The following is a 10,212-nucleotide window of genomic DNA, read 5'->3' on the forward strand; positions in this document are numbered from 1 at the left end:
AAGATGACACATCAGAAAAAATGCTCAAGATGGAGTTACGATTTAGGACAGATTGAGGGCACGGATGCGGCCTACAACTGAGCAAAAGGCTAAAATGAGCTGGACGCTTGACCATGGGCTTAGTCACAGGCTTGTGGGTCGCGGACTCTGGGCCCCTATTAGTTAGAGCCATCGCAGGCACCACATTGGACTTAGACTCTTTTTGACAAACAGCATGTAACAATTCAAAGAGTTCAGGGGCAATTTCAGCCAAGAGTGATCGTCCTGCTGCACCGGTAATACCCCGTAATTCGGTTTGAGGCATTGGTTTTGCACCTATCACCGATGGGCCAGCTACGGAGTCAACTACTTTAGCTAAACTCAAGGCAGTATTAAGAAAAGATGAGTTATTTGCACTTGAGGGATGCTTAGATGAAAATGCCTCAGTTGGAGTGGCGATTTTTTCGGCCATACCAACCTGGCCAGACATATACGCATCAACAGCATGACGAATCTCCTGTCGATGGAAATCCAAAGGAAAATTCGTGGTTAAACCACTTGGGACATCATCAGCTTTAGGCATGGGTGTGGGCAAGAGAGTAGCAGCCTCGGCCTGACAGTCCAAGCCTTCTGTCAGTTCAACCAATGCGTCAAGAGGAGGATAAGGCAGCATGGTATTTAATTCTTGTGATGTGGGAGCAAGAGTCCGTATTAAGGCCACTTGATGGTACTTTTTAGCAACTGCAGATGATGCAATAAGCGCACTTATTTTAGGCAGCACAACACGGCGGAGAAAGCTCTTTGGGCTGTGCCATTTTTCTTAGCAGCTGGAAGATTTTTAGGTTTTTTACACTGGGAAGTTTGAATAGATTTCACCCCATTCATAGGAACTTTGGGGGTAAAGATGGTATAAGGCACACTTGGGGCTCCTTTGGCACTAGTACAGGGCATGGAAACCGTTGGCTCAGTTGGAGTCAAATTTGCCTGAGCCATGGAGTCCACAATAATCCCTTCAATGCAGGGCACTGCTAACGATGTAGGTATATTTGCCACTGAAGTGACAACATTGTTTACCCGTGGTGCTAAAAATGTTTCAAAGGAGGTTTGAGTACTACCGGCTTGTCACTAATATCAGTTGAAGCAAAGGATGAACTTTTTTTTGTTGCTGAAAAAGCATCGAAGCACTCTCTTGCCATGTTAAAATTTGATCTAATTTACACGAATGGTCACCCATCTTTGAAATTACTGAATCAAAAAGTTTAGACAAAGATTGTAAGGCAACATGCATTGCCGATAACGTGAGTAGCACCAAATTTTCTGGAACCACTACTGTTTCCACTTTACCAATTGCCACTGCTGGCATGGGATTTCGACGAGGAGTTGGAGCGTGATATGAGTCCTCACTTTCTAAACACTCAGAATTATGGTCAGAAAACATGACAGGAGACTGCGACAAGTTCATCATGGCTCTCTCAGGTAACAATTGTTGAGAGAGACTCGCAGGATCCATATGTAAATTAGCCACTACAGCATCATTGGGCACACAGGTAGGCAAATTATGAAGTAACATGCTGTCTGATAAAGATATTCGTGGCGAAGAGTTTTCACAGGATGTAATACTAGTGCGCACTAAGGAAGCACCATCTATGGAAGTGACTTTTTTTGAAGAAGGTGAGCGAAACACACCCTTTAGGGCATGACCCGGAATAGAGCACACTTGTGAATTGGCAGAAGCTCTCATATCAATGGGTGTACACATTACAAGTTTTTCTTTACAGAATAACCTAATATCAGGAAGTGGAGGCCTTCTAGGACCAGCTTTCATGCTGTTCCGACCACGAGCAACGACTGGAGTCGAACAGCGAACAGGGGAAATTTTACCTTTTGAATGTTGTTTGGGCTTAGTTATCAAGGTGTTAATAGAACCCTTATGACATCCAAGAGGCATAACTGGAGGCATCCCCATTGTCAACGTCGGAAGTCTTGCTTGCATATTCCAACCACCAGTGAGTAATGCTATACGCAAAATAGTCTTACAACCGGACAATAAATTCAAAAAAGCGCAAACGCGCTAAAACCAATATCCCTCAAATGAGTTCATACACTGAGACCATGGACCCCAAAACTAAATAACAGCAATCCGTATTACATTAATAGGGATCTTTTACTGACTGTCCCGATCTTACCGCACCCAACACTTGCGCCTCAGCGCCAAACAGCCGCAAGCTGGCTCCTGCAAGAGCTTTAAAATGCTCGCAGTGCAGGGAAGTCAAACAGCTTAGTAAAAGCACACGTTCCAGCAGGATGCTTAAAACACACAATGAAATCCACAGAATGCGGCGCTCGCCGCTTGTTCTTCTTCTTGCTAATAGATTCTTATCCATCAGCAGTGATTTTTTGGATACCGAGGCTTGAGCCTCATTACTCCATCTTCTCGGGTTGAGTGTTTAGTCGTGGGTTTGGATTCTTCTTCAGCGCTCGAGTGGATGGGAGGGCGCTTTATTGCTGTGATGGGACACGTGATGGGTCACGTGTCAAGCACTGACCCCGCCTCCTCAGGTCCAGGCTCAAAGTCCTGCGCTGGCTCCTGCAAGAGCTTTAAAATGCTCGCAGTGCAGGGAAGTCAAACAGCTTAGTAAAAGCACACGTTCCAGCAGGATGCTTAAAACACACAATGAAATTCAGACTTTTGGACAAGGCATCTTGTAGATTTCGCGACAATGTAAAGGAACTGCAAACCTTAAAACATTTGCCGATATTTTGTCCTGTTCTTTTTTTTTGTCCCGCTCTTCATGGAAAACGGATAACGTCTTTTAAGAAATGTATTTCCTCAACAGTGTCCATCACCTGTGATGTTTTTTGGGAGAGCCACCAACTCGATTGTTTTGGCTGTGACCGATTTTTAAATTTTTTGAAACTTGATTAATGGACATGAACGTTCCTCTTTTAACTTGTTATGAGTGTTGTAGAGATTTTAACCTTTATAAAGATGGGTTTGATGTTGTCTTTATTTATGGGTTTTATGCTATTAAGTATTTGGATTATTGTGTTTTTTTGATTATGTCAAAGGTTTTTTATTAGCGATATGAAAATTTTAAAAAAAGTTAAGCAAAATCTTCAGGCATAGAAGGCTCTGTGTGCTGACTCTGGAAAGCAAGTGATCCAATGCAGGCTCTGTGACATCATTTCCCTTAAGCCCGATATCCCAGAATTTACTAATAATGCCATAGACTTTGGAAGTCATTCAAGCCAACTTCGAACCGATTCCAACCTCTATTTTTTCTACAAGTTCAAATTTGGTTAGAATCACGCGGCTGAAGGTCTGTCACTTTATCCTGACAGGTGCTTCGGCTATTTTCTGGTATTACGCAAGTTGATCCACGGAAATCGTGACCGATTTGGCCGAATTTTTTGTGACTGTTTTGACCACAAATATATGTGGGGGCTGGGTTTGGGGTAATAGATAAGGTAGGGGGTTTGGGGGGACTGCAGGGGTTTCCTCTGCATATATTTGCCTTCAAAACGGCTGCAAAAAAATCGACCAAATCGGCCACGGGCAAATTGATACGACCACATTGTATACATCCTATTTTCTCCAGACCCTAATAAGTCTCAGACAAAATCAAAAGTCTAGTGCGTTTATCCCACTGACAAGACCCCCAATCTGATCCCACATCCAGGGATTCCCGCCTCCTACACAGGTGCGTCTTGTGTAGTCCACTGGGAAATAGCAGAATGTGTCATACCGCACAATCAAGCAATATGCTTAATAATCTTTGAGAAATCTGGCTCTCCAAACCCTCACACCATCACCACCTCTCGAAAGCTTTCCTTCCACTCAACCAATCTATTATCACGTTGCCAAATTTCCAACGACTGCCTCTCCAAAAGTTGCCTCTCGGCTGCATGACGTTCAACCACATGGCTCCTTATGCAGGCCGCTGCTTAGAACCTTCCATACGTTAAACCTGTGTTTGAACTTTTCAAACCACCTGAAATGTGTTTGTTTCGAAGTTCGAACAAATGTATGCGCTCAGCACTCCTCATTAGCCTGATGTTTATAAGAGTGTGGAGCAGACCTGGGGTTGTACCGATTCTGTATTGGTTTTGTTTTGTACTGGCAATGTGTGTCTGTTTGCGATGTTGTGAGGTTTGGGAGTTGTGTGGGTTGCGTTCCGGCGGGGTTGAGTTAGTGAGTGGGTGTATGCCTTGATCCTTGGATGTGCCGGTAAGGTAAATGGTTGGTTGTGCACGTTTGGCGCAGCGGCTGATGGGTGGTTATGTGGGTTGGTTGGTTGGAGGCTGTGCAGTTGATGGGATGCAGTGCGAGATGTTGAGCAAGAATGTGGGTTTGAAGGGTGGCGTATGCCTGATGGCAAACTATGCACTACGTGCCACCTTCCCGCCACTTCTAAGAGCGTGTTGGCCTTGTGGAGGGTGTCAAGTCTAGTCTGATTGCTTATTCGGCTGGTGGTTTATATAATCTGGCATTTGAAGCAGAGCAAGCTAGGGGATCTTTCTGGTATTGGTTGGGTTCAAACATTTGCTCCAGTTCTCCTTAAAAAACATGGGCCCTTAGACATTATGTTGGTGTAGATAGAGAAAGGGGTCAATAGAAAGTTCCAAGCGGTGGGCGGGTGAAAGCTGTTGGGTTGGAGGCAACCACTCAGGACACGACAGGAGATAGTCCGCTACAGAGGGGGGTAAATGGATCAACTGCCCCCTTCTGTAGAAACAGCAGCAGGAGCCGCACTTTGCTCCCGTTGTGATGTTTGCACTTTTCCGCTACCTACGGTGCTTCCCAACTGAGACGGCACACATTGTCCCTCCTGCAGGAGATACAACAGGATTGGCGATGCGTTTACGCCATTACATGAACTGCGCTGTTGCTAATGCTGCGACTTTGAGCAGTATCGGGAATTCACCTGCAACAGTACCAGAGGTAGCTTTTAATGCTGGGGGGTGGATAATAGGGTGCCAGCGGGAGACTGGAGGGTGCACTGTGCACCGGGGAGGACCCAGCGGGGGCGGCTGCCCCTCTTTTTCCCCCTGGCTCCGCCACTGACCTGTAATCCTGAGTTTTTTAAAGGTTGATAGTCCTCAATGGAGAAAGCTGCATGGTAGAGCAGCAGCTTAGGGGACTGGGATATGATATTTTGAGATGAACCTAGACATCCTTTAGGTGTTCTCGAATTCCTTCTTCAAGATCTGCTCCTTCTCTACCTGGGAAGGGGGCGAGCTTGGTTCCTTGCTCATTCATGGGGTAGAGGTGGATTTTTGCCCAGGTTGGGAAAATAAAAAATAAGGCACCCATGCCCCTACATATCTGGAAACACCCTCACAAGGTCCAGACAGGTCCTCAGAACATCACATCAGGCTCTGACAGCATGAGGGCATGCCCTCACTTCATCAAGAGGGACCCCTCAGCACCAGCACAGACCCGCATGAGGGCATGCCCTCACTGCATCAAGAGAGAGCCCTCAGCACCAGCACAGACCCGCATGAGGGCAGGCCTTCACTGCATCAAGAGAGAGCCCTCAGTACCAGCACAGACTCGCATGAGGGCAGGCCCTCACTGCATCAAGAGAGAGCCCTCAGTACCAGCACAGACTCGCATGAGGGCAGGCCCTCACTGTATCAAGAGAGAGCCCTCAGCACCAGCACAGACCCGCATGAGGGCATGCCCTCACTGCATCAAGAGAGAGCCCTCAGTACCAGCACAGACTCGCATGAGGGCAGGCCCTCACTGTATCAAGAGAGAGCCCTCAGCACCAGCACAGACCCACATGAGGGCAGGCACTCACATGGCCAGGAGAGGCCTTCGCATTATCAGTACAGGCCCTCACATCTTCCAGGCAAACTGCAATATCATTAGGATAGACCCTCAACAGGACCGGTCCTCACATGTCAGAGAAAGACCGCACAACAGTACACACCGTCAACACAACAGGCCCTCACATTATCATGACAGGCCCCAACATATTAGAAACGATGCGCACGTCATCGGGACAGACCCCCAGATCATTAAGGGAGACCCTCATCAGGGCAGGCCCACCACCACCAAGACAGCCCCTCACAACATCAGAAAAATGCCCTCGTCAGGATAGGTCCCCAGATCATCATGGCACCTCCAAACTTTCGGGACTGGCGTCCTCGAATATCTCGACAGGACCTCACATTCTCATGACCCCCCCCAAATGTCGGGACTGGTAGCCCTTAAATATCAGGACAGACCCTCACATCATTATGGCACCTCCCAAACGGCTGGCCCTTAAATATGAGCACAATATTGGGAACTAAAACCAGAAACTACCGAAGTCTAATGGAGCGAAACCGGGACACGCCAATGAAAGCATTTTAATGCAAATGACCATACAAAGATCCCAGCCAAACCAACATAACCCTCGCAGACAGGCACGCAGACCAGTCTCATCACTGACCCTACTAATGCACTTTCCAGTATCCTGCTTACTCACCCTCAAACACCAAACAAAAAAACACACACATAAGTCTACCACAGCAGAAACGTTAAACCACCACAAAATGCACACACTCTGCTACACCGAACTCCACCCAACACACTACAGGAAACCAAACCACTGAAACGCACCAACGGCCCTTTACACGCATGAACCAAAACACTGCTAAACCCTTACCAACTAGAAGCAAACACAGAAAGCAGTGACCGGTGTTTCCGAACTGAAGCTACCAACAGCAGCACATCAAAGAAAGCTCTCTTGTGCTTTCCCTCTCCATCCCACTAAGTAACCCTTCTGAGCCCCCCTTCCTTTTCAGATCCGACAGAGCGCCTGGAGACCACGACAATGGTAGCGGTGCACGGTATAAATCACAATAACATTACAGGCCCTCACATCATGGCACCCCCAAACTGTCAGGACTGGCGGCCCTCAAATATCAGGACATGTCCTCCATCATCATGGCACCCCCAAACTGGCCGCCCTCCATCATCATGGCACCCCCAAACTGGCGGCCCCCGACTATCACGACATGTCCTCCATCATCATAGTACCCCCAAACTGGCGGCCCTCCATCATCATGGCACCCCCAAACTGGCAGCCCCCGAATATCACGACATGTCCTCCATCATCATGGCACCCCCAAACTGACGGCTCCCGACTATCAGGACATGTCCTCCATCATCATGGCACCCCCAAACTGACGGCCCCCATGTACCAGGACATGTCCTCCATCATCATGGCACCCCCAAACTGGCCGCCCTCCATCATCATGGCACCCCCAAACTGGCATCCCTCGAATATCAGGACATGCCCTCCGTCATCAGGAGTGCCCCTTACATCCCCACCATAGCAAGCCCACATCAAGACATGGCGCCAAGACGCCAGGAGTGGGGCCGACCCCCAGCAGAGCAGGACTGTCCTTCCGTCCTCGGGGCAGGTGGCACGAGCTGGCCTTTTCCTAGATCTCGTTTTTTCGCTGCTGGGGAGTTCCAAGGGTAGGGCAATCTTTGGGGCAGCTCCCGCCGTGTTGGTGCATGCGAAAGGGGCGTGGGGGGGATGTGGCGGTGGGGGGGCAGCGCAGCCTCCATATTTGTGAAAAGGGTGCTATAGGGAGTGGTCTAATCCGAACAGGCGCCTCGTTCTCTGGTGATAAGCGTGAACGTGTTGCACCCGACCCTACCCTGCTAACTCCTCATTTGCATAAACCCTGTTAAGTGCCTCCCCCACAGGTGCTGTACCTCCTTAAGCCCGACCCGAAGTCCGCGCTCACGCCGCACGCATCCTGCCTGCCCCACTGCATGGGAGCGGCGTATGCCCTCTGCATGCACTGGGGGCGCAGCCCTCTCGCGCCGCAGGGGAGGGGCTCACATGGAGAGAGGGTCCACTCGGGGTCCTGCTTCACAGCCTCCTCCAGGAGCACATAGCGCAGAGGAGGCAAGGGTCGCACCTAACGCCTCTGCTCTGCTGAGTGAGGGCCCCTGCCAAAGCGTCGGTGTCACTGGAGAGTCGCACCTGCAGCCTCCGTGCCATGAAAGACAGGGTCCCAACCCACCTACTACAGCCTCTGTGTCATTGAAGGGTCCCACCTGCAGCCTCCGTGCCAATGAATGGTCTGGCCTACGGCCTCTTGTGCCATTAAAATGTCCCACCTGCAGCCTCCAGCCTCTGGTCTGGCCTACGGCCTCTTGTGCCATTAAAAGATCCCACCTGCAGCCTCCGTGCCTTGAAAGACAGGGTCCCACCTGCTGCAGCGTCAGTGCCACTGAAGGGTCGTGTGCCATTGAACACGGGGTCCCATCCCACCTACTACAGCCTCTGTGTCATTAAAGGGACTCGCCTACAGCCTCCGTGCCATTGAAGGGTCTCGCCTACAGCCTCTGTGTCATTGAAGGGTCTAGCATATGGCCTCCGTGCCATTGAAGGGTCTCGTTTTCTGCAGCCTCCGTGCCATTGACCCTTCAAGCCTCTGAGTCATTGAAGCGTCTCACCTTGAAGGGTCTCGCCTACAGCATCCATGCCATTGTAGGGTCTCGCCTACGGCCTCCGTGCCATTAAAGGGTCTCACCCACAGCCTCTGTGCCATTACAGGGTCTCACCTACATCCTCCGTGTCATTGAAGGGTCTCTCCTCCTAAAGCCTCTGTATCATTGAAGGGTCTCGCCTGCAGCCTCCGTGTCATTGAAGGGGTCTTGCCTACAGCCTCCGTGCCATTGAAGGGTCTCACCTACAGCCTCCATGCCATTGAAGGGTCTCACATGCAGCCTCCGTGCCATTGAAGGGTCTCGCCTACAGCCTCCATGCCATTGTAGGGTCTCGCCTACGGCCTCCATGCCATTAAACGGTCTCACTCACAGCCTCCGTGCCATTACAGGGTCTCACCTACATCCTCTGTGTCATTGAAGGGTCTCCCCTCCTAAAGCCTCTGTGTCATTGAAGGGTCTCGCCTGCAGCCTCCGTGTCATCGAAGGGGTCTTGCCTACAGCCTCCGTGCCATTGAAGGGTCTCACCTGCAGCCTCCATGCCATTACAGGGTCTCACCTACATCCTCCGTGTCACTGAAGGGTCCCCCCTCCTAAAGACTCTGTGTCATTGAAGGGTCTCGCCTGCAGCCTCCGTGCCATTGAATCCAGGGTCCCACTGTGACTGGTACAGCCATGGTGCAGTTGCAGGGTGCCAGTGCCACCTCCGTGCCATGGGAGGGTTCCCCACACTATAGCCAAGGTATCATTGAAGGGTCCCTCCCACCTGCAGTCCAGCTGCCATAAAAAGGACGCCACCTGCAGCCTCCGTGACAGACCCCGCCTTCAGCAGTGGCTGCAGCTCGGGAGGTGAGTGATCTCAGCACTGCGCTTGGGCTCGCTGATTTCCACACGGGGGAAGTGCCGAGTCTATATCTCCCCGTCTGCAGAGGGTGGGATGCCTGCCCTATTGGGGGGGGGGGGGGGGCATGGCAGCTGAATCTATCGGGCATGGTGGGGAGGGGCGCTTGCTGGAAGGGGTTTGGCCCCTGGAGTGTATTCGTCAGTGTCTGGGACGCGCATAGCCTTGGGCTCAACTCCTGGTTCTGGGTCACCTTTAATAATGAGAGGCCGGCGTGGGAACCTCCATAACTCAAGTTCAGGGAGGTCAGAGGCAGGGCACGGAAGATGCTGGCAGCGTTTGTGCACGTGTGGTGTCTCCGTAACTGAGGTCAGTGTGTACACCTACATATCAGTGCGCATGTATCCATGTCTATTTTCATGAAAAAGAACGATGAAAAAATAGCCGTTTATGAAAGAACATAGAACCGTAAAAATACCCGACCCCCACCCCAGAAAATGTACCTGCCCTTACAGATGGTCTCCTATACATTCAACACTGGATGTTGAAACCCCCCTGCTGTTAACCCCCCTTAATAGTAGTGCATGTATTTCACTCTGCCCTAAACGCCTTCTGGTTGAATCAGCCGGCACCCTCCTCCCCCAACCTGGAGGCTAACACAGTCTTTCCAGATTTCAGGGAAGAACCTGGAGGAGTTTACTTCGTTAAAAAATACTCTGAAAGAAACCCATCGAAAGTACACTTGTAGATGAAATGACATAGAACCAATTGTAGTTGGTATTGGTGTATCCAGTGGTTATTTATCTAATTTTATTTATTTTTTTTTTTTTTGTTTTTTTTTTTTTTATAATCTAAAAGATTTTTTAACAAAGATTTCAAGATGATTGCACTTTGAAATTCCAAAGGCGTCAGAAGCATCTAAAAAACGGAGAAG

Source organism: Ambystoma mexicanum, chromosome 13 (genome assembly GCF_040938575.1).
Source record: "Ambystoma mexicanum isolate Mex_15411 chromosome 13, UKY_AmexF1_1, whole genome shotgun sequence".
Lineage (NCBI taxonomy): Eukaryota > Metazoa > Chordata > Amphibia > Caudata > Ambystomatidae > Ambystoma > Ambystoma mexicanum.